The sequence below is a fragment of the Mesoplodon densirostris genome, chromosome 2, assembly GCF_025265405.1.
Source record: "Mesoplodon densirostris isolate mMesDen1 chromosome 2, mMesDen1 primary haplotype, whole genome shotgun sequence".
Lineage (NCBI taxonomy): Eukaryota > Metazoa > Chordata > Mammalia > Artiodactyla > Ziphiidae > Mesoplodon > Mesoplodon densirostris.
The window spans coordinates 185406691-185431432 of record NC_082662.1 but is presented as its reverse complement, the minus strand read 5'-3'; positions in this window follow the sequence as shown (position 1 = coordinate 185431432).

The following is a 24742-nucleotide window of genomic DNA, read 5'->3' as shown; positions in this document are numbered from 1 at the left end:
ATGTAGCAACGGGGAGGGATGTCACCACTGTGAGGTCCCCCCTGAACAGTAGGCTATACTAGCCCCACATCCTGCTCCTCAGCACAGGGGACCTGCACCAGGACAACATCTGACTCTGAAAACCAGCAGGGCTTTCATCTGGAAGAGTTGAAGGGCTGTGGGAAACCAATACCCCACTCTGGAACGGCCCATGCACAAGCTCACTTGTTTCAAGTCATAGTGCAGAGAAGCAGTTTGAAAAGTGCCTGGGTCATATGAGAAGTGGATTCTTTTTACAAATTTTAGGGCATACGACAAATCTGATGGAATTTTCTCCAGGCAAGGAAGCACTGGTGGGTGCCATGTTTTTCTTCTCCTTCCCCCTAGCTGGCCTGGCACTGGCAGGCCAGCTACAAACATATGGAACTTAAAATGGATAGTCAGTAAGAAGGGTGGACTTTTGAAACAGAAAGACACACAGCATGACCTCAGTGTAAAAGGAACTGGTGTGAAGGAGGAGATCCCTAGGATTATAGAGCTTACATGTCAGGATGTGAAAATTCAAGTGTAATTTATGACAGTAAGTAAGAAAGAGGTCCAAGCGTAGAATAATTTTTTAACTGTTTGTACAAGTATGGACTGGTATGAGTGCCTGGGGGGTCCTCAATTCTGCTGTGGCATTCTCAGCCATCACACTCCTGCATGCCTGCCCCTCAGGTTGTAACTTGCAGCTCTCCTGCCTCTTGCCAAGCCACCAAGTCACCTCATTATTCAGTGAAGACCCCAGTACCTAGAGGATTTTTCTCATTTCTTCTCTGTCCACAGAGTTCAGCAAAAACTCATGTGCTCCTAACTCAGGGAATTTTTCTCAGCAATCCTGCTCCTAGCCCAGATACAGTGGCCTCTGTCATGTATTCCATGACACACAAAATTCAGAAGTTTTCCTGCAGAAAATTTTCTCTCACTCCTGCCCTGCCTTCAGCTGGTAGGAGTGGACCTGGGCCTTAAGGAGGTCACTAAGAGCTGTCCTGCTCTGACGCCTGTTCTAGGAAGCCGCTGCCTTGAGGACTGGGGTACCCAGGACAGGGAGAGTTTCTCCCAGCTCTTGCTCTGGCCCCAGAATTCCACTGAGCCTTGATGAAGGCCAAAGGGAAATGGTGGTTGAGTGCAGATTCTTTTTGTGGCCAGTGCCCCCAGGGATTTTAAATCATCATGCTAGTCCCCGCTAAGTTATAAAAGTTCTTCAGCTTTTTCTTACCCTCATTAATGGATGCTTTCTTCTCTTCCATTGGGGTTAAAAGAAGCTTTGGGTCTCTCCTAGGAAGGCTTCTCATTACTGGATTTTGTTCATACAGGTTTCTTTGTGTCCTCAGCTTTCTGAACGATTTTAAGAAACTGTGATTTTGTAAGTTACCTTACTTTCCTTGTTGATACAAGGGGAGTATAAGATACTTTCTTTTTCCTAAGCAGTGGTAGAAACATTCAGTGGAGGATAATTTTTAATACCAAGATAATGATATATTCAAAATAAACACAGCAGGCCTGCTGAGGGTAAGGAAAGTATTAGTGTACCCCCATAACCAGCAAGAGTTTTTTAAATAAGTTTGTTGATTATCGGGGAGACCCAGGCCTAGATAAGCCTTTATAACTATCAGTTTCCAGATTCTACCCATTGCTATGGAACTTTGTAAAGTCCCTGAGCCAAAGATGCTTTCATATTAGCTTTTAATTAGCACTACATGCTTAGGAATATTTCATAAACTTCTTGAAGAAATCTAAGTAATATATTCAAGAAAAATTCTGGAAAACATGTATCACAGCTTACCAGAAACGCTTGTGATTTTTAAAGTTATTTTTGTATAAGCTGCTTCAAAAATAAGAGCTAAAATCACTTAGGAGCAAAACTTAAACTGGAACAATTATGCACTGGCCTGGTGATTCTACATATGGAATTGGAATGTTGAATATTTCTAAGGTCAGAAATGAGAAAGATAATACTTAACTAGATCTGATTTTGAAATTAACATTGCAGAAATTTGCATTATCTGATATTTGTTGTGGATTCTTTCTGTTGCCTACTGGTTGAAGAAAATAAAAGTCAAGCCTCATATAATGCTTCAGTGTGCCAGGCACTATTCTAATCACTTTACCTAACTTAGAATAATTTCTAATTTTAGTCTGCCAAACAATACAGTGAAGTGACTACTGCTATTATTACCATTTTACAGGTGGGGAAATTGAAGAACAAAAGTTAATTAATGATCACGTTCACACAACTATATAGAGGTAGAGTCAGTCAGCCTAGCTATAGAGTCTGGATTTTCCCATTATGTTCGATTATAAAATCAGATAGCAAAATTATACACCAAACTACACCTATAAATTACAGATTAAAACAGTATAATTTTATAAGATTTTGATTTTTATGTGTGAAATGCAAGTTCTTCAGCTATAAATTTAAACATATTTGGGAATATAATCATTGATTTTCTCTAAAATGAATTTATCTAATGTCATATTATTCAATACAATTATCATTTTGTTCATAAAACGTTTTCTATGCATTTTTGTTGTATAATTCCTAAATTTACTTGAAATCAGAATATTTTAATTTTCTTGTCCTCAAGGCTGTACTTAGGGTTCACTTAAAAAACACACAAAGAAACAGAAAAGTCCATGTGAAACCACATATTCATTTAAAATAGTATATTTTTATCATTTTAGCAGTGGCATTAGAAATGTTCTAAATAGTCCTACATAGATATGTGGTAGTTTCTTTATTTCTATAAATGACTTAATCATCCCACTGAGTACATTTATCATTTAAAAATATCTCAGCTTTTCTCAGCTTTAAAATACATTCTCGGGCTTCCCTGGTGGCACAGTGGTTGAGAGTCCGCCTGCCGATGCAGGGGACACGGGTTCGTGCCCCGGTCCGGGAAGATCCCACATGCCGCAGAGCGGCTGGGCCCGTAAGCCATGGCCGCTGAGCCTGTGCGTCCGGAGCGTGTGCTCCACAACGGGAGAGGCCACAGCAGTGAGAGGCCCGCGTACCACACACACACACACACACAAAAATACAGTCTCATTTAAAGTTACAAAAAGATTTAAAGGAAGGACGGGGGTCAGATCTGCCCTCCCTCTACTCTTTGTTGCCGTGTGAGTCTCATGTTGAATCTGATTCTCGTGCTGGACTCTGCTGAGGCACGGGTGGTCTGTTCTCAGGGAGAGTGCCAGCTGGTGTTCCCTGAGGTGGTTAGTACCCTCCCATCTCCGGGAATACTACTGGTTTCTGCTCCTAAGTATGTGGCTGGGGAACTAACAGTCTGCCTTTGTGGATCCTGCTCCAGGCTCATCATTTCCTAATTCAGAGCTACCTAGATCATCCCTGACCTAAGGATGATGCTGTGAGATCTGACTGTGACTTTTTAATCTAGACCAGCAGTCCCAACCTGTTTGCCACCAGGGACTAGTTTCCTGGAAGGCAATTTTTCCACGGACGGGGTGGGGGATGGTCCAGGTGGTAATGCCAGCGGTGGGGAGCGGTGGGGAGCGGCAGATGAAGCTTCCCTCGCTTACCCACCGCTCACCTCTCACTGTGCCGCCAGGTTCCTAACAGGCTGTGGACCGGTACCGGTCCGCGGTCCGGGGTCTGGGGACCCCTGATCTAGACAGCCTGCCCTGCAGTTTCTGATCAGGAGGCTACTGTGTGCCCCTTTGGCAGCACCTTTGGGAACTCTCTAGCCAGATTCTCAGCGACATGCGTTACTAGGACTTCTCTGCTTCACAATCAACTAGCAGAAATGTCTCAGTTCCTTCCATGTCACAAGGAGGTGATGAAGGTTAATCTGGATAATCGTCTCCCTCTACTACGCATGCGTTTTTTCCCTCCCCAGGCTGTGTTTGTGCTGAATTATCCCGTATGGTCGGGATAACTCCTCCTAGAGTTCAAGACAGGGAGTGTGTCACTTCTGCATTTAGTTTTCCCTTCAACGTATCAGACAGATTGAGCCATGGAGGATGCTAGTGCCAAAAGCAAAGTAAAGAATGACATGGATGACCTCCTAAGTCCAGCTCATTCCTCCTTCCCACAACCTACAAATATTGAAGAGTTATTTAGTACTCTTTTCTCGCAGAGATTTCTCACCCATTATATCCTGTTTTCTAATCCATCATAAATATTTTTCTAGATTATAATAAAATTAAATGTCCCTTGGGGAGTGGCTATATATTTTTTAAGAAAAAAATTGTGTATAATTTTACAAAGGTCAAACTTGCAAGAGTTTGTTTATGAAGATTCCAAGTTCTTAAACTCTGATTTTTGCACTCTCAAACTAGTTAATAACCATCCAGTAATTCCTTAGAGGCACATGGATGCCTCTGAAAGTAAAGCAGTATGGGTCTCATATGCAAAAGGTAAAACAATAAAAGTTTTAATTTCCAAAATATTATTTTGTTTACTCTCTAAAGAACTGCATATTTGTTGAAAGATAGTTTTCTACTGCTATGGTCAGCATTTTCTAACACCAGACTGAAGAGTAACAGAAAAGTATAAGCAACTTCAATGACTCTCTCTAGAAAGCCTTATTAAAGAAAAATACTTCACAGCTGTCACCATCATGAAATCTCAACAGAAGTAGTATTTTTCTTTTCCGTTACAGTAGAATAAGATTTTTACCTAAAATAAATTATACAAAACCAGATTAAAAGATATTTAATATAAAATAAATTAATTTTACTTCAGTTAGTAAGAAGGTTCAGATTAATATCACATAAAATTAGTCATTTGTCAGCAGAAGCATTCTCATTGATAGTCATTATCTTTGCTTTAAATAGAGTAATATTAACATTTGGTTTATACTACACTTGGTTTATAAGCATTTGCCCTTGAAGAAATCCCTGGCAGTGATGGATATACACTAAAGTCACTCCACCTCTATCTAGAGCATCTGTGGAACCTCTATGTGGATGGAATTGAAGGTACAGCTTTCTAAGAGGAGTCCCTTCTTCCTCTATCCACAGAAGGAGGCTTAGTGTCTTAACCCTTGGTATTAAATAGTATGAGATTTTCTTTTAGCTGAGTCTTTGTGGGGTATGTGAGGTGGTCAGGATCCAAGGCTTCAGAGAAGAAGCTAAACTATTTAACAATAGCACAATGGGTAAAAAATAATAATTTGAGAGATAAGAAGGGAGATCTAGAGAGATGGCAAGAGGTTGTGACTGATGTGGGATCTCGCATGACATTAAAATATCTAAGTTACTAAATATAAATAATATTGTGTATGAGTATACTATAAAAACTAAAAAAAACAGAGAAAAAGAAGTCAGTTTCTCAAGCTTTTTTTTTCAAAAATCCACTTCTCTGACCAGAATTACTCATTATCAAAAAGAACAAGAGGATTCTTCAAAACACACACACACACACACACACACACACACACACACATACATATAGCATTGGGTTTCTGTTGAATATTTTTTTTTTAAATAAAAAGGTCACATTTTCCTACTATCCTGAAAATTATTTACTAACATAATGATATAATCTCTATATCAATATTGATACATATAACTTCAACACATTATTTTTAATATCACATAATATGCCATAGAATGATTATACCATAATTTATTTAACTTTTCCCACATTAGGGAGTATTCAGGTTTTTGTAAGGTGTGGATCATTTACAGATTACAAAATCTATTCTAGGCCATTTAATGAGAAGGAGATTTAATTCACTGAATTATACCCTTACAGTTTCTTCGGAAGTACACCAGAGAAATAGCAAGATGTTGTGCTAATTTCCCAGAGTGTTAGCTCCATGGCTACACTAAATCTAGGCTAACATATGGAGTAAGAAAGTCAGGAACAAAAGCATGATGCCTTACCCCTTGCCTATCAATATCCATTAAGCTAGCAATCAGCCAGTTGAAACAATATTTGCATGGACAAAGAAAATACTAAACACTTCTAGGATTATACTTGGGAGCAGAATTGTACACTTGGCCTCTCTTTTGCCTTCTAAGTCATGGGCAGGTGTATCTTCTAGGTGGAATCAAGGGTTGATTTTTTCCTCCTCAAATATTAGTTTTTTTTTTCTTTGCTGTCTTTTCTTAGTTTTATTGACTCTTATCTCTGATGAATGAGTGCTCCCCAAGGGATTGTAACAAAAGGGTCGCACTGTGGTCTCAGCAGAATACGAGCTAGTCTGACTTCTGGATATCATAACTCTGCATGCTTCCAGGGTTGTAAATTATCTGGGAGCTCTGTTCTGATGCTGAAGTCCTAGCACTGAGAGCGGCCACTCCACTAAGCGCCAGTACAGTACATCCACTAGCTGGATGGCTAACCTCAGAATCAGAGGCTCCCTTTCCTATCTCGTCCCATCTGTTCTGTTATCTGGAACTACTCTGGGCTCTTTTCTGCTTCTTTCCAAACCCCAATACTTACATTCAGAGCCCTTTTCAGACATTAGTTTACACTTTGAAAGCAATTTTCAAAATTTAACCTCAGCCTACCTACAAGTGCTGCTTACAGCTCATGATAAGGTGAGTATGGTACCCATTTGTCCTTAATGTAATCCTAATGAACTATTTTGACATTTGATCCTGAACCTCCAGGTTCTTTTTGTGTACGTTGTCTCTGAACTTGAATATTTTTGGAATTGCTTTTACCTCTGTAGTAGTTTCTCAGTGACCTTGCTTTGACCTGAACTTTTTTCCACTTTTTTTTCCCCCTCCAGCAATATGATTCCACTTGCTTTCTAGTCTCCAAGAGTCTTTCTCCTGCCGATGACACACTTCTTCTACGTTTCCAGACCTACTACAAATTTATTCTGTTGTTTTATGACATTTCTGTAATTTTTTAGACATTCTTAGTGTAAAAGGTAGAAATATAGGACATTACTCTCTCGTTATAATTTCCAATTTGCATTCCTATTTATAACATGTTCATGTTATCATTCATGTTTTAAATGCTATATTAAAACAAAGTAGCAAAGTATGAGGCTAACAAGGTAAATTATAATTTTTAATGGGGGGACGCACACCTAGTAGAAGCCCTAAATCCACTGGGCACCTAATAAGCAATTGTGGAATCTTCCTCTTTAATTGAATTCTGATTATCAATTCATTTTATTAAAATGTGGTAGAGAAACTAGTCCAGTCTTCTTCTGTTCAAAAATGAGTAAGTAAACCATCAATCAGGAAGTAAAACTACTTGCATGAGCGTATTTACTGAGATTTTCCAGGGTCAGAACTGCAACATGGCCCTCTTAGTCTTAGCCCACGGTTTACTTCTAGTTTTAAATCACTATTTCACTACCTCTTGATTATTGGGCAGATAAGCTGATGTACGTGAGAGCATGGAAAATTAAGTTTTAAAGAAAATTAATTTAAAAATGGACAAATATTCTTTCTTTCAGAATTTATATATATACACAAATATATATATTCTTATATAATAACATACTAATGTATTATACATTTCATATACTATATATTTTATATTATGTAGTTAAATATATTCCTTTTTAGAATTGTATAGACTTAAATTCAGTGTTTCTTCAACTAAATAAATCTAAAAATACAGACACTTGGCTAAAACTACTATTTTTCTCTGCCTTTAGAACCTGAGTTTCAATTAATGGCTATCATTTAATTATTTACGATAAATAGCCTTGAGAATAAAGAAATTCAATTAAAGGAACAAATGAACAGAGATAAAGGAAAAGAAGTCCTTTCCCTACATTTTTTTACACCTAAAAATCTCATTGTAAATCAACATTGTTTTACGTGTAAAAGTAATAAAGCTTATACAATATGTTAGCCAAGCATGTATTGATTAGCTGTTTGTACTCTACTTTTGCAGTAGTTTTTAAAAGAGTGTTCTAAATATGTCATATTTCTCTAATCCCTAAGGTAAAAATAAGTTCTTTTTGAATGTTTATCCTTCCACAGTCAGACCACTGCTTTAAAACTGTATCATTCAAATATAGATTGCTTGAGTGATATTTCAAAATAATGAAAAAAAGTTATCACTAGAGCCAGCACACAAGTAACTCAGCATATATGAATTTTCAGAAATATCTAAGCTCATGTATCAGACAAGAACACATTACTCAAGGAAACAATCTTTAATGTAATGGTCATAACAACACATTATGCACGTATAATGTGCATAATGTAAAATTTTTACATTTTTTACAATTTTTACATTTTACAATGTTTCTAATTGCAAAAATTTATTTTACAAGTGTTTTAAATTTGTTTCATATTATACCAGGCAAGAAAATATATTCTTGACCAAAGAAATAGGTTATTTTCCCTAGTATCTATTACATCTTTAGGGTCATAACACACAATGTTATTTTGGAGATTCTTTAGGTCACTTAGATATGAAATTATGCATTATACATCCACTCACCCTTTACAGAGTACCTTTTTATCACTAATGTTTTAACTAAATCCCATAAGGAATGTTGGCTAATGTTATAGAGGAGATTTAATCCTCCTCCAGGTCCTCTTCCTCTAAACGTAGAATAAAAAATATTTCTGGTAGGAGAGAAGCACTGTAATACTTTCAGATAATCAAATTTCAAGACAGATGAATATTTTTATTAGAAGAGGAATTGATATTTACAGGAAAAAGAGCTATTTGGGAGAAGAAATAAATGTAAATTTTCTCCTAAGTTGTAAAGAAACAATATAGAGAACTTATGTATGTTTACAAAATCAAATTACAACACTGAAATAGATATATTTCAATAAGAGTTAATATAAAAATGTTTCACAGATGACATTAAACCTAAAGTTTACTTCCTCAAATGTAATCTAGAGGCAAGGCAGTGTACATATAATGTTTGGACATATGAGGGCATAATTATATTAGCACCTAATTTAGCCACTAATATAGAGATCTTAAATCAGTCACCTTGAGACTTTAAAACATTTCATGATTACTATTCTAACTAGTGCAAAAATAAGATACTGCTCTATTTTATTAATACATTTGTTTTGTCTTACATTCATTGCAGTTTTAACAAAAACTTTGCATTTCCTGAAAATGTTTCAGACACATCATACAAATTCTGAAAGAATGTCATACTTACCATGCTTCATTTAGAAGTAAATCTGAAAAGATTTATCGCATGCAAGTTAAATCATTACTTGAACTACTGTAAATTCTTACTAATGATACAAAACTGTTCTTAATGCCTATCTGGAAGAATACAGTGTGCCAGCTACCCAATTCTATTATTTCAAAAAAATGTAATTAAATTGGGTATCAACCCTTTCTGCTACCATTGACTCATTTCTAATTAACACTCTTGTCCCTAAAAAAATCAAAGAAATGTTGTGGCTGAGTTCATCTTCTCATTAAGAGGATTACTGGCTTCACACTGAGTCAAGGGCTTTGTTCTTTAATCTCCAAAGGGGGAAAAAATATGCTATCAAAATGACTTAGTAAGAAGGATTCAAATTGCAATTTAAAAATGAAAACATGGGGCCTAATAGAACTTCCACCAGTGAACCAAATAGAAAAGCGCTATAATGAACTTTTGGGACAGGAAGATTGGTGAGGATTCTTACCCATCTTTTCTGTTAGAAAAAATTGGTTGCAGAAAGTATAATGTACCTCTCTCTATGATATGAATTAAAACCAAAAGAGATCTCTACATTACCAACAATAAAATTTGAAGATAAATATCACTTATATTGAGTATATCAAAAATAAGACATAGGGCTTACCTGGTGGCGCAGTGGTTGAGAGTCCACCTGCCCATGCAGGGGACACGGGTTCGTTCCCCAGTCCGGGAGGGTTCCACATGCCATGGAGCAGCTGGGCCCGTGAGCCATGGCTGCTGAGCCTGCGCGTCCGGAGCCTGTGCACCGCAACGGGAGAGGCCACAACAGTGAGAGGCCCGCGTACTGAAAAAAAAAAAAAAAAAAAAAGACATAGAATGTATTCTGAAAGTGAATCTGTTGATATTTTACTTTAACAAAATTTTGAAGATTAAAGAGGTGAAAAACATCATTTCTGAAGTTATCAGTCTATAGTCTCATTAATAATATATGTTAGTAACAAAGTCAACCTTACATTCCAGTTTCAATATGATGTAGAAGCAGAGTGCAGAGGATTTTTAGAACAGTGAAAGTACTCTGTGTGATACTATAATGATACATACATGTCATTATACATTCTTCCAAACTCTTAGAATATATAACACCAAGAGTGAATGCTAAGGCAAACTACTGACTTTGGGTGAATATGATGTGTCCATGTGGGTTAATCAATTGTGATAAGTGTACCACTTTGGTGGGAGACCTTTATAACAGTGGAGGCTATGTATGTGCAGGGCAGGGGGGTATATGGAAAATTCTGTACCTCCTTTTCAATTTTGTTATGAACCTAAACTACTCTAAAAAAATGAAGTCTTAAGAAAATGATGTGGACAAATATTTTATTTGTAAGTGTAATAAAGGAGATTAAGTAGTCATGAACATTTGAAGGCCCAACATTATATATGCATGCGTGTATATATGTGTGCGTATGCACATACACAATTCATATATCACAAGTCATCATTGGTAAATATGGCAAACTTATTTTGGGGACTTCGTGAGTATTTTAGTATTAGACCAGTTTTGAACTCACTGGCCACCAAGAATTTACCATATCAAATCTGACAAGTTAAATCTAAAATCACGTCCCATTCCTATACAAATATTTCCACCTTTCAGGTTAAGTGGTAAAAAATAACTACTTTTGCAATTGAAGGCACCTATCAGCTACAGAGAATGTAAATGTCTGGATTTAGAATTTCAGCTCTATCACTTAGTAGTTGTGTACAACTATTAAAGTAACAATGTATCTGACCTTCAGGCTTTTCATCTATAATGAGAATATATAATAACATCCTACTTTCAAGGTTGTTCATATTAAAAATAGCTAAAAATTATTGAGTACCACCTATGTGTATAGCACTGCGCCTTGTAGGCATTCTAAATAATTATCAAAAGAATCCTCTGAAGTTATTATTAGCCCTACTTTACCAATGATAAACCTGAGACTAATAAGATTAAGTAACTTGCTCAAAGTTAACACAGTTAGGAAGCAGCAAAGCCAAGATCTGAATCTGAGATTTTTTTCCCTCCAAAACCTATTTTCTAAACCACTAGGCAAAATGAGAAAACCATAAAACTTTCTCAATTTACTGGAGGTGTTTGATTAATGTTAGTAATTATTATATCTTTCTTCTTTTACCTTAAAATTTTCTACTGATAATCTTCTGTTTAAAATAATGACAAGTCACTGTAGCAAAGGCTCTTGTGGTAGAAGAAAAAAATGGCTCCACTAAACTTATAAAACTCTAAAGCTGCCTTACAATATAGAAGTGACTATATATGATTGTTGATATACGTCCTCCCAATTAACCTTTCAGTTCTTTGCAGTCAACTATATAGAACCTATTTCAAAATATATAAAAACTCAGATAGTTGCTTCTACCTGTATTAGCAAAAAACAAAATCTCATAAGAAATAAACTATATCAAAAAGTACATATTTTCAGACTATTATCCACGTTGAAAATGGATTAAAATATTTTTAAATGTTTTATGCTGCTTTATCTTTTAAATCATATTCTACAGATCATTAAAATCTTTAGAAAAACAATGTTCTGAATGACAGTGGTGGGAAATGCAATTATAAAGACATGTTCCTTATGTAGTATTTGGCAATATCAATTTAAGCAATGTTTAGGCAGAAAGTGCTCATAATGGCTATGAGATTTGGGCAGATGAGTGATTCAGAGGAAGCTGTGATCAAAGACAGAATTACTCAGACCAATATGGCTGAGAAAAAAGAAGCAGTACAATAAGCTATGATTTAGTTATAAATGTAGGTATATATAATGTCATTTACTCCTTAAGACCAGAGACGTTTGTCTCCCCCCTTCATTGCTTTATTCCAAATACCTATACAATGTAAATGCTCAATAAATATTTGTTAAGTGACTTTATTAAACAAATACCTAGCTGAGTATCTAACTTAGGAAACAATTACAGATAGGAATGAACATAGCAGGTGTCTTATCAGGAGTATTATAGGAACGAAACTCTGGAATATCTGGAGAGAGGGTAATTATGAATTGCTGATGGAATCACAGGTCATAAAATAGAGTAAAGCTTGTTTTCCTAGTATTTGCAATCCCATCTGGCTTCAAGATTCTGGAATCTCTTGCTCCTAGGGAAAACTTATAATGGAATCAAGGAAGTAAGACATAGGCTAAGATGACACTGTGACAGGAAAAAATTCCACATATACCTCCCACATTCACACCTGTCTCCTTAGAATTCAGAGATTTTGAGATGTATCTTGGCAGTGGTCAATAATCAAAGGCTCCAATCCAAAGAACAGGAAATTTGATAGTGACAACTGGTCATTTGCGCCCAGAAACAATAAATAATTTGAGGGACATCACTCTACTAGAGATGTAAAAGAAATATTGTGATAACTGATATAAAGTTAAGGATGAGACAGAAGAAGGTATATTTGGGTGTAATAAACATTTTTGTGTTGATGTTGTAAAAGCCATGGAAGAACATGCAAAGCACAGGGCAAAGATGGAACCTGGGGAATAGTAATATTTGGAGGAGCAGTGGAATAAAGGAAGCCGCTGAAGATCGGTAAGAGAGACAAAGGAGAACCAAGAAACTCTGGATTGGAGAAACCAGAAAACATAACAGTTTCAAAACATAGCTTAGATATTGACTTCCAGGTTCAAATAATGGCAGAGTAGCTTATATCACACTAACCCTCACGTTGGTAAAAATTATGGACTTTGGAATAAAAATGCATATACAATTTAAAAGCACTGGGAAGCAACCAAAAGCAGGCTAAAAGTGGAGCAGATAAAAACACTGAAAGAAAGGAAACATTGGTGAGATCCACATTGACTAGGGTTTTACTCTTAGGGCACCCTCAGTACACACAGCACCAAAAGAATAGAGATCATGCAGAAAACAGCCATCTAACTAAGCTGGAGAGTCCTAGGTGGTGTTTAGGACTGCCGGAACAGATGAAAATCTAGGGGAAAAAATGCGATAAAGGAAAGAATTACAAAAGATGGGCTGCAAAAATATGTTGGCAAATTCCTCTCAAATCTCTGCCTGATTTCTGGTCTATATTGTGACGGGCAGACTTCCAATAAGCCAGGGTAAAACCTAGAGCAAATAACCTAAAAAGACTGATTAGAGATTTCAGTAGTTGCCCAATGGTTAGAAAATGATGTTTGGAGTTCAAGTCCTGCCAGTTTGGATGGGCTTGTTAATTATCTCAAACTTTCCACTGAAACCCCAGGAAGAATATATCCTAGAGACAAGGGCAATACTAAAATAGATCTGCCCCAATAAAGACTAAAACCATGCCTCCAAAAAGAAAGTAGACCACCATTAATATAACCATCTGCTAAAATAAAGCCAGGTGCTCTTTAGAGAAAGATAAAATAACCTGACTTCCCCAAATTATAATAATGATAGAGATTCAAGTGTTAATAGACTTGTGAAGAGAAGGGAACATACAACCCATACTAAAACTAATGAGTAAATAGAAATAGGCCCCACAAATGACTTCAATTAAATGACTTTTTACTTTATTTTATTTTGGTCGTGCCGCGCGGCTTGTTGGACCTTCGTTCCCCAACCAGGGATTGAACCAGGCCCTGGCAGTGAAAGCGCAGAGTCCTAACCATTGGACCACCAGGGAATTCCCAAAGGACTTTAAAATAACCCTATTAATTATGTTAAAGGATCTGAAGAAAAATATAAGCTTAATTGTTAAAGAAATTGGAAATTGCAGGAGAGGTACAAAAACTCTAAAAATAACCAGATGCAAGTGCTAGGAATGAAAAATGTAATATGTACAATCAAAAATTTATCACATGGGATTAGTAGTAGATTGGAAGCTACAGAGTAATGGATCATTAAACTTGTAGCAGGTCAATAGAAATTATCCACAAGCAGCACCTAATAACAGAGCTCTGAGTTTCTGAATGTGTGAAGCCAACGTCAAAACTAAAGGGATGAGTATAAAAATTCATAATCATATTTCAATCATATGTAGAGATTTTTTTTACACCCAACTCTTAGTAAGTAGAAAGCAAAATATTTTAGAAGGTTTGGCTTTAGAAAATGTAACCAATACTATCAATAAGACTTAATCATCATTCTTAGCTTCTTAACTCAAACTGTTGCTAGATTCACATTCAACTCACTCTAAATACATGTAGAACATAAAACAAAATAGATCACATATAAAGCAGTAGAACATTATCAAAAAATGTCAAGGAATGTGATCATACAGATTATGTTTCTTATAACATGTAATATAAAATTCATAACAATAAGACATCTCCAAATATTTATAAATTAAACAGTAGTTTTAATAACTAATATATCTATATTTAAGAATAAAACTCATTGTTAAGATATAAATACTCTCCAGATTGTTACATAGATTCAATGCAATCCCAACTGACAAACTTATTTTATAGAAATTGACAAGCTGATTATATATTTTATATGAAAATGCAAAAGATTTAGAAAAGCAAAACATTTTTGAAAAGGAAAAACAAATTAGAAGACTTATAACAGCTGATCTCAAAGGCCACCGAAAATTTACAGCTATCATGACTGTGTTATTCACTTAAGGATAAACATTTAAATCAATGGCTCAGAATGGACAGTAGAGTAATCAACTCACACATATATATGATCAATTGATTTTTTACAAAAATATCAAAATAATTCAGTGGGGAAATGATAGAGTTTCCAATAAATCATGCTGGAAAATCTATAAATCCATATGGAAAAAGATTTATTTTAGGCCCTACCTCACCCATCCATAAAAATCTACCTAAAGTAGATTTATAGACCTAAATGCAAAAGCTAAAACTATAGAGCATCTAGGAGACAAGAAAGAAGAATATCTTTATAGGGATAGATAAGATTTCTTTAATAGACAAAAAAATTCTAAGCTGAAAGGTAGGACAAGTAAGAGTGACAAAATTGGGACCATTAAAATTAAAACTGAGGAAGCAAAGTCAAGCCACAATGAAGAACATATACACATAAACATATGAAATATATAGAAATATATACATATAAATATATACATAGACAAATCAATAATAAAGAGAATAAATCACTCATTAAAATGGTTAGAACACTTGAACAGCACACTTTAAAAAATGAAGATGTCTGAATGGACAATAAGCATAAGAAAAGTTGTTCACTGTCATCTGTCATTAGAGTAATGAAAATTAAAACAACAATGAGATGCCCCTAAACACCCAATTCAGAGACTAAGATGAAAAAGACTACTGAAGAAAATACAGAATAACTTGTACTCCCTTCCTATCGCTTGTGAGGATGTAAAATGATACAAACATTCTGGAAAACTCTTTGACAATATCTTTTAAATATAATATAAAACCACTTTATACCCCAGGAATTCCTCACGTAGACATTTACCCACTCAAAAAAGAAAATGTATATGGACAAAAAGGTTTGTCTCAGAATGTTCACCACAGCTTTGTTCATCACAGCTCAAAATTTGAAAACAAGCTTGTTCATCAATAGAAGAAGGAACAAATAAATTTTGGTATATTCGTGCAATGACATAGTACACTTCAATAAAAATGAAAAAAAATGACTGAAGCATGGCATGCCACAGATATATATCAAAAATATTAATTTGACCAAAATAATCCAGATACAAAAGTGTACAGACTCTGTAATTCCATTTAAATAAAATTCAAGAACAGATAGAATTAATCTATATAATACAAATCACAGCAATATTTACCTGTGAGGAGAAGATGATTGAAAATAACCTTAAGAAAAACTTCTAGGGTGACAAAAATATTCTTTATCTTGACAGGAGTGGTAATTACACAGTGGTTACAAAGGTTACTTCAGGATAATGAAAACTCATGCATTTTATTTTATGGAAATTGTAGCTCCCAGGATAATATATAATGCAAAGATTATGTAGGAAAAATACTGAAAGAAGATATTTGCCTTTGGACATAACATTCAGTGGTGAACTTTGCCTGAGTACTATCCATAGCATGGTCAGAATAGGAGTCAGAATATAGTAATGTAAGCACTGAGTGGCAGGTTTTATTCATGAATGAATTCACTCAACATTCACTTATCAAACATATTTTTTAAAATAAATTTATTTATTTATTTTGGCTGCATTGGGTTTTCATTCCTGTGCGTGTGGGCTTTCCCTAGTTGCGGCGAGCGGGGGCTACTCTTCGTCGTGGTGCACGGGCTTCTCATTGTGGTGGCTTCTCTTGTTGCAGAGCATGGGCTCTAGGCACGTGGGCTTCAGTACTTGTGGCATGCAGGCTCAGTAGTTGTGGCTCGTGGGCTCTAGAGTGCAGGCTCAGTAGTTGTGGCACGCGGGCTTAGCTGCTCCGCGGCATGTGGGATCTTCCGGACCAGGGCTCAAAACTGTGTCCCCTGCACTGGCAGGCAAACTTTTAACCACTGCGCCACCAGGGAAGTCCCTCAAACACGTATGTTTTGATGGACACTGTTCAAGCACTGAGGATAAAGTGACCAAGAACAACAATATTCTGGCTTCACAGGATTTATATTCTAGTAGAAATAGACAACGAATGAATGAATCAGTGACTAAGATAATACATTGGATTAGTTCTATAAAGTTAACTTCTATAAAGTGAAGTCACAGAAGAGAGGACAATATAGAAAAATAATAACCGACTGAAATTCAGGTAATCTTTCAGATGGCTATCTATTCTTTTGTAAACCAACTAACTTCTGAAGGCCACATTTCCTCATTTTTAAAATGAAAAGACTAATCAGGAATATCTCTAAATTATGTCTCTTGTAGAATCCTGAGCTTCATTTCATATTACATTATGCACATTTCCCATAAAGATTTTTTTTCTACTTTTCCTAGAGTATATTATGAGTTGCTAAAAATAAATCTGCCTTATTATTCTAAATCAACTAAATCTAATTTTAAATCATTATATTTGTTTAAAAAGATCAGGACATGTATATGTAGCAGTATAGTCTTACTTCATTTTCCCGCACCAAAAATTTTTAAAACCCTCGTGTGTGTGTGTGTGTGTGTGTGTGTGTGTGTGTGTGTGTGTATGAGCGCAAATGCGTGATCATGTGAAGCACCATCAATTACTGGAGAGCAGCTCTCAGAAATGAAGGCTGAGTTCCAGGAGGATATAGTCATATCCTTGGCCCATTGGATGGAAATGATGAGTCTATTTATACACCCAAATTCTCACAATTAACTTTATTATTTCAAAAAACAATAAGAAATAAGATGGGTCATATTTATCAGGAATTCATATACGGGCAGTTTTTCTTTTTATTTTAGTAAGTGAGTAAAATAGATACCCTTTCGTGAGAATCTAAAAATCAACAATTTTGCTGTGATTTTCTTTCAAAATTGTTTGGGGTTTTGAAAATAATAATCCATATAATCACTGTTGAATTACAAAGGCAATTCTGCATGTGGTGTTATCATATTAAAATGGAATAAGGTGTTAATCATCACAAGTTAGTTCATGATTACACAATAATGTAGAAAAAACTGGCAACAATAAAGCAGTAATTTAATTTTTATTTAAATTCTTATGATCCTTTATTTTTTACACCATATTTTCTTTGTTTAACCTAGTTATAGATCATCATTAGAGCTTGGAAATTGGTGGGCTCAGTAAAATCCTTCCATATGTCTTAATAAATAATGGAAAATGTTTTAATACAAACATGCACACTCTGTATTTGCATGTCCTATCAGCTAGACAATTATGATTGAACTTGACGGCCCCTATTGCTTGCTAATTAGTATTTACACCAGAATTTTATTATCTTCATGCTCTCAATGCCTGTATGGGTGTGCTGTTGACAAAGTAAGTTGCCAACATCTTATAAAGAGGTGGCCAACTCGAACAATGTATTATGATGCATTAAACAAGGTTACTTCAACACATCTGAGCATTTTAACAAATAATGACCTTTTATACAAAAAAGAATAGGTAGGAAATTATAAATTAGTTTGAATTTGCTGCTTATTTCATGACTGAAATAATTGTTATAGAACAAATATAAATAGCATCAATTTGTATTTAACATATGAATATTGGTTCTCAAGGATGGCATAGCATTTCACCTTTCGCTAATTAACCAACAATACTGCTTCTGAGGGCAGATGAGAACATAGCTATTATGCCTTTTTTCCCCACAGACTCAAGCAATGAAAAACAAAATATGTTTAATGGTTGAAGATGATTTTCTGACTGCAATAATGGGCCAAAATATAGCAAACTTAACAGTAAAAATTAATACTAGATGCACTAAAAGTGGTTTAATATCAGTGGTATCCCTTCTTTTTTTGATTGAAAGATACCTTGATAGTTTCATTTAAAAAAAGAAATTATTCCTACCCCATCTCATTTTCATTCTTTCCCTTCTTCTTTCCCTACCTCCCCTCAGCAAAATGCAAATTGAAATAAAATGTTTTCATTGTGCCAGAAGAATATTTCCTACACAAGCTAAAGTTTAAACCCAGTCTTTACAAAGACCAGCTATCTCCCTTGCTCATACAGAAAAACGAATGACCGCCTTCTAAAAAATTGAAGTAGATTGAAAATGTGCTTGTTGTTAATTAAAGAGTAAAGTTCAATTCTGCTCAAACAATAAATTTTAATAAAAGACTTCTCGTGCTTGGAATAAAAAATGGATACTGTGAATTTGTATTTGACCTGGAAATGCACATATTATCCTAGACACACAGTCAATTCTGAAATTCTCTTTTAATGGAAATGCATAATAAAAATGCTTTCTCATAAGAGTGTTTATTAATAAGTGGAATCCATGCCTCCATCCCAGCTCTGGTTTATCCAGCATAGGCTGTGCAAAGTAATTATGAGATTTTCCAAGATTCCTCGAGTTGACTGAATTCAAGTCACACAACTTCCTGTGAACTCCAAATAATGTGTTATCACAGACAAGAACTAGGTCCCTAAACCAGGACAAGGATAAGAAATGCATTTTAAAATATTAAGATTCTCCAAGCAAAATCATATATAGTAAAAGCTGCTATTTTCCTGTTTTTATTCTGCTGCCAAAGTTGCTAAGACTTTGACACTCTTTACTGCATCCTATAGAAGACTTGGAAGACAAAAGCAGCATTCACTCAACAAACATTTAAGCAGTGTTTACCAGGTGCTATTAATTGTGATTGTGAGAAGTGCTGGAAACACAGCAATGATGAACACAAAGAGAAATCTTGTCCTCAGAGAGCGTACTTAGGAATATGTGAGACAGACTATAATGGAATAAAGAAATAGGTACAGTAATAGTGGGCTGTGAGAACAAGTAAAAAGAAAACTATCATCATAATAAAAGAGAAGTCACAGATTTGGAAGTATTTAAGGAGGGAAAAGCCAATCTATGAAGGCAATATCTTAAATGAAACCCGAGGATGAGAAAGAGACAAAGAGTGTTCTTGAAAGAAGGAAAGTACGTGTAAAGTCCTAAGCTGAGAAGCCAGTGAGAACCAAGAATTCCCTTCTGTATATAATAAATCTGAAAAGTTTATAAAATATCCAAGTGAGAACGCTATAAGCAGTTGGATAAAAAATTTGCAGTTTAGCAAATAGATTTGTGCTTGATATATACATTTGAGAGTCATTACCATATGAACTATTTAAAAACATGGAGCAGGATGGGATGCAGAACATGAGGCATGATACATTCCATAATTTAGTGATCTGACAGGGAAAAGAAAGCAGCAAAAAAAGTCTGCCAAGGAGTGACCAGTGGGAAAAAAAAAAAAAGAAAACAATGAAAGGGGCTTCCCTGGTGGCTCAGTGGTTGGGAATCTGCCTGCCAATGCAGGGGACACGGGTTCGAGCCCTGGTCTGGGAAGATCCCACATGCCACGGAGCAACTAAGCCTGTGAGCCACAGCTACTGAGCCTGCGCTCTAGAGCCCTTGAGCCACAACTACTGAGCCTGTGCGTCTGGAGCCTGTGCTCTGCAACAAGAGAGGCCGCGACAGTAAGAGGCCCGCACACCGCGATGAAGAGTGCCTCCCGCTTGCCACAGCAAGAGAAAGCCCTCGCACAGAAACGAAGACCCAACACAGCCAAAAATAAATAAATAAATAAATTTATTTTTAAAAAAAGAAAATGATGTAAGGGAAGGGAAAGGACTGTTTCATAAAAGCAGGTGTAAGTGATTTTGGCAGAAATTGCTATTGGGTAAATGCTAAGATATGAGAAGAAAAGCATTTCATTGGATTGGCAACAAGACCCTAGTGGGTTTGAGGCCTTACTGAAGTGAACTGAAGAATGAACTTAAACTTGCATTTCTAGCTGCACAGAAGACCAGATTCCATGCCTGACCTTTCTGATGAAAACAACTCTAAGGAATCTAAAAGAAGAAAACAGTCAGACACCACATACACAAACACACAAACGCACATACACACACACAAACAATGCCACCAAGAGCAAGAGCAAGACAAACAGCAGACTAGGAATGGATTATACACGAAGTCTGTCCTATCTTCCCAATTTTTCCTTAAAACTACTCTGAAACAAAAAAACGTTTAGTTTTAAAAAGAATAATAAAATTTAAAAGATGGAAAACAGTAAGGACGGGGAGCAACTGGAACTTTCCTAAGATACTGGTGGGAGCACAGATTGCTTTAGCCAGTGGGTTTAGCCACTTTGGAAAACTGGAAGTAGCTGCTAAAGCTGAACATCTGCATGTTCTATGTCCAGTAATTATTCTCCTAGTGTATACCCAACAAATATGCATATGTACATTTACCAAAATACATGTACAAATAGCAGCACTATTTGTAATAGCCACACACTAGAAACTATGTGAACGCCCATCAGCAATAGAATAAAATTCTACACACACACAGGAAGTACTCTTCAACTGTGGAAATGAATGAACCACAACTGGGGCAATAGCAGGGAGGAATCTCGCAGAAGAATGAAAAGATGAAAGAACACAGACACAAAAGAGTCTATTTCGAATAAAATAGGCAAAACTAACCCTTGGTGTAGCAATTAGGAAAGGAACTCCTTTGGGGGAGGCTGGTTCCTGGCAGAAGAGCACCAAGGGGGTTTCTCTGGTGCCAATAATGTCCTGTTTCTTGATCTGGGTGCTGTTAACCTACTAATTTAGTTTGTACAAATTCGTCCTTCTGTGCACTTGTAATATTTGTACTTTTCTAGATGTGTATAATGTGTCAATTTAAAAATTTATAATTCTTAAAAGTCAGCAGAATTAGATGTGCAAATACTTTAAAGAATGGCATTTTTCAGACACAGAGAATTAAAAATATTGAAATTTGCTTAAAGAAGTTAAAATGAAAGATTGAAAATATGAATCAGGAACAAAAATCTGTAACAAATAACCAAGGAGATTTTTAAAATACCATGTAAAATTGTTAGAATATTTTTTAAAAACTCTATAATATTATGAAGAAACTATAAAACAAACAAACTAACAGAAACTGGAGAATTTCATAAAAGCAACTAGAGGAAAAAAACTAACTGGACCCTTGAGAAAAAAGGAAGCCAAAACACAGTGATTACTGTGATACTAACTTCAGTAGCATTTAGAGCCAGTGAAAATATGTTTCAGCTTTCCACAAACACATTTCATTAATGATAACAGTAGAGGAATAGATAGAAGGAATAGATAGAAATCTCAGATAGAAGATCTGAGATTTAAGATGGAATGATGAACTAAAACAGTGACTAAAATTAATAAATTAAATATCCACATTTAGAACTTGACAAGAAAAAAACTGTTTAATCAGCCTCTCTCTTCCAAAAAAACATAATATGTTGAGGAAAAAAATGTGATAAAGAAAGGAGTAGAAAAATAAAATAATCATACAAGCAAGAGCACACAGATAGTCACAAGTTGGTCAATAAAGTCAAAAGAAAGCAATATTACATAATATTCAGAATGAAAGAGAGGTATGAGTACAGAGGTGGAAGAGATTAAAAAATAATAAGAGGGTACTGCAAACAACATCATAAAATAAATTTGAAAACTTAGATGAGAAGAAAATTTTGCCAAATATAGCTCACTAAACGAAGCGCAGAAAAATTAGAAAGCCTAGATATTCCTATCACATTTAAAGAAGTTAATTATGGGGCTTCCCTGGTGGCGCTAGTGGTTGAGAGTCTGCCTGCTAATGCAGGGGACACGGGTTCGAGCCTTGGGCTGGGAGGATCCCACATGCCGCGGAGCGGCTGGGCAGGTGGGCCACAACTACTGAGCCTGCGTGTCTGGAGCCCATGCTCCGCAACAAAAGAGGCCGCGATAGTCAGAGGCCCGCGCACTGCGATGAAGAGTGGCCCCCGCTTGCCACAGCTAGAGAAAGCCCTCGCACAGAAACGAAGACCCAACACGGCAAAAATAAATAAATTAATAAACTCCTAAAAAAATTTAAAAAAAAAAGAAGTTAAATTATTTGTCAAAAATATTCTAACAATTAAAATGTCAGGCCAAATTTTTTCCTTTTTCTGGTGAGTTTCTACCCAACATTCAAGGAAGAAAGAATTTCAACCTTACAAAAATACTTTAAGAGAATAGGAAACAGTCCCAGAACTCATTTTATAGGGCCAATAAAAGTTTAAAACGAAAACAAGTACAGGTTAAGAAATTAAAACTATCAGTTAATTTTAACATTGTACATGGAAAAAAATGCAAAGTAAAATATAATTAGATTGACTTTATCAGTATTTATAATGATCAATTCATCAAGACCAATTTAGGTTTATCCAACTTGATTTATCATTAGACAGACACTTAGTGTAATCTGTTCACAATAGCAGATGAACAAATTAGAGCAAAAAAATCACGTAACACCCAATATTCGGTCATAATTTAAAATTTTTTAAACTAAAAGAAAAATTAGAAAAGGGAAATTCAGTAACTGTATACATGCATGTATGTATGCACATATGAATGTACATATGTATGCATGTACTATACATGATATAAATGCACACACACATAAACACATAGAATTTAATGATGAACAGTGGATTTGCTCCTCTGAAATAAGAAATTTTATTAAAACTTCTAAATATTCTTAGTCAATGGTAGGAAAAGAGATGACTAAAAGGACTGGAATGAATGACTCGAACTGTCATTATGACATGTGGTTGTGTATATAGAAAAGGAAAAGTAATTTACAAATAAATTATTAGAATTAATCAACAAATTTAGCTTGTTTCTGAGATACACCATCCGCATATACAAATTCAGTTGCACTTCTGTACACAGCAGCACCACACAATAAGAAAAATATACACAAAAGATATCTTTGTAAATAATGACTATCAATATTTTAAATGTATCAATTCTTCCCAAAGTGATCTAAAGATTTGCTGTAATGGCAATTCATATATAAAAGTTGTCTGTTTATCTGGTAGAACATGACAATCATTGTTATTAATCATAAAGTTAATATGATGTAATAAAGACTCAAGAATATCTAAGACCTAAGAGGGAGAATTTGCCTCATTGGAAATCAAGATTTTAATAAAACTGGACTAAAGGTAGTGCAAAGTTGATGCCAGAATATAAAAATAAAAATTACTAGAAAAGAATAAAAAGGCCATAATCAAATCTACACATTGATGGAAACTTGATTTACAACCTAGCTTGCGTTATTGTACTTTGGTAACATGGATTTTTCAATAAATGATCTGAAACTATCGGTATCCATATGGAAAGAATGGAATTATACTCCTATCTCACGTCCTAACAGAAATCAATCTCAGATAAATTAAACGTTTAAAGGTGAAAGAAAAACCTTTACTTTTAGAATAAAATATAGGAACATATGGAATCAAGAGAGAAACAGATTTCTTAAAACACAAAAAGAATTTCTTAAAATACAAAAGTGAATTAAAGAAAGGTTTGATAAATTTGGCTATATTAAAATTAAGAATTTATGCTGATTAAATGACACCCTGGAGAAAATTAAAACAGAAGCTACAAACTAGAATTAGATACCTGCAATATATATCATTAATATTAGATTGCTATCTTGAAAATATAAAGGATTACAAGTCAATACATAAAAGCCAAATGATCCAATTTGCCAGTAGAGAAATAATGTAAACAAGCAAGTCATTGATAAGAAAAAATGTATATTGGCTAAAACACTAGGATTTTTTAATAACAACAACTTTGGGGGAAAAAAATAAAAGAATACCAAATATCAGTGAGGATAGAGAGCAGCAGGGATATCCAAGCAATAGTGGTGCTGGCGATGACCTTTCCCCCTTACATAGAGAGATGAAGAGATAGAGATACAGATGTAGAGACATATAGCTTTATAGAGACAGAGATGGTAGAAATACAGATTAAATGTTTCCAGCTACTGAAAACTGTTTATCATTTCACAAAGCACACGACTTTTTAATATTGACATTTATTTAGGAAAGAATCTCACCACTACCTTGAAAATATTAACAGCCTTTAAGATTCCAACAATTATACTCCAATAAAGATGCTAAAAAAAATTAGTTAAGATTCCAACAGATTAAAAACAAATTCTTTAAAACCATCAACATTCACCTAATTGTTAAAAACTAGATGATACACAATGTCACTACTTTCTAACCAAAGTTTGAAAGCAAATAATATAACTGC